Raw genomic sequence first — 2,080 nt, forward strand, 5'->3', positions numbered from 1 at the left:
AGAAACCCTAGCCGTTTGGTTTTGGATCATTTATAACGCCTCTTAGGCCGTCATTGTTCGTTTTTGCTTACTGAGAAGAACCCTAGAACGATTGTGTGCATCTGGAACAAGGATTGAAGACCATTGTTGGGTTTGGAAGGGTTGTGTACAAGGAAGAGGAAGGTTTAGCTAAAGGAACAGCAAGAGAATCACGTTCTGAGGATTGGGGACACAGAAAGTGCATCAATCAGGTAAAATCTTGGATTTCGTTCTTGTGTGATTGATGTGTATATGAGGTTAGGGTTTATAGAACCCATTTGATGATTAGAGGGATTATTATGTTGTTACCCAAGTGTTTATACCCCAGTAATACGATGTTTAGAGGTCCAGATAGTCCCATGAGGGTGTATTTCGGGACCATACGTGTTTCAGGAAGCAGTTGATCGACTGCATGGCATGGACTCGCCGAGTCGGATGAGCAGACTCGGCGAGTAGCATGAAGATTCACTGGGACTCTCCGAGTTGTTCTTCAGACTCGGCGAGTGGAGTCGGGGTGGCCCCGCGATTCTTCCACGAGGACCTCGTCGAGTCAAGAGGGATACTTGACGAGTAGAAGGGGAACAACAGGGAAATTTGGGAAGGACGTCTAGACTCGCCGAGTCGCCTTTGCACTCGACGAGTCCGGTCAAGTTGACCGTTGACCAGAGTTGACCTGCATGTAAATTCTTAGGGTCAGTTGTCTTGAATGATAGGAGTATTAATAAGGGTATATGGTATTATAGGGAGTCTGCAGATCGGTGGATCGAGTGCGATTAGTTTCAAGAGTTGATAGCTTACATTACCACGAGGTGAGTCTTCTCACTATACTGTACCCGGAAGGGTCTGATTGTGTGACCGGAAGGTCGGATATGTTATGTGTTATACATGTGCTATAATTGAAAGGAATAGTTGTTATGCATGCTATGTATGTTTCTATGGGCCGGAAGGTAATGTATTATGTGACAGGAAGGTCAGGTATGATATATGATATATGTGATATATGTGTTAGAGTAAATGTATTATGTGTTATATATGTTTATGGGCCGGAAGGCAATCATGTTATGGGCCGGAAGGCAATTATCTTATGGGCCGGAAGGCAATTATCTTATGGGCCGGAAGGCGATCATCATATGGGCCGGAAGGCATTGTACTGTGGACCGGAAGGTCCGGGCCTGGAAAGGCGTATATGTGTAAGTGGTATACTGGGGAACTCACTAAGCATTTATGCTTACAAGTTGTTATGTATGTATTTCAGGTACTAGCGAGGACCGTGGGAAGGCGCCGGCATGATGCATACACACTGCTGCTATTTGAGATCTTGGGAATTTTATATTTGTATTTGATATGAACATGAAATAAATATGATTGGTTGAATGAAACCACTTTATTTTAAATGAAAATTTTATTTGAAAATTTGCGTTGTTACAGATTGGGACAATGGAGGTTGTAAATGAGGCCAACATTTGAAGGTTAAGGTGTTTAAACAGGGTGCTAAACCCTGAAAAGTTGGGTTTCAATCCGGCAGCCCTACTCGTCGAGTTGAGTCTCTTGACTCGTAAAGTAGACTTTGAGGTCCATGTCCAACAATATCCATTCCTACATGACGAGTTTAGGGCTCCAACTGGTCAAGTTCATGTACAAAAATGAATAAATTGATTTAAAATACATACCATGAACCAGGCATTACAAACCTCCCCCACTTATTTTAGACTTCGTTCTCAAAGTCTACTGCGTCTGGAAACCTTGTGGTGCTACCATTGCACCTTTACTCACTGGACCCTCTTGTTCCACATATCCTTCGTCTTCCTGTCTAGGACGCTATCGGTCACTCGATGTAGTTCAAGCCGTCATCTACCTAAATATCCTCTATGAGGACCACGACAAAGTCATCCACCAAGTACTTCCGGCATGAAAGATGTTGTGGATCTTTCTAAGCTCGCCTGGCAGATCTAGTCTATATGCCACCTTTCCCACCCAGGCTATAACCCTGAAAGGTTTGATATACCTGGGGCCCAACTTGCCCCATTTTCGAAAGCGGGTGACACCTTTCCAAGGTGACACC

The sequence above is a fragment of the Lactuca saligna genome, chromosome 4, assembly GCF_052625555.1.
Source record: "Lactuca saligna cultivar CGN05327 chromosome 4, ASM5262555v1, whole genome shotgun sequence".
NCBI lineage: Eukaryota > Viridiplantae > Streptophyta > Magnoliopsida > Asterales > Asteraceae > Lactuca > Lactuca saligna.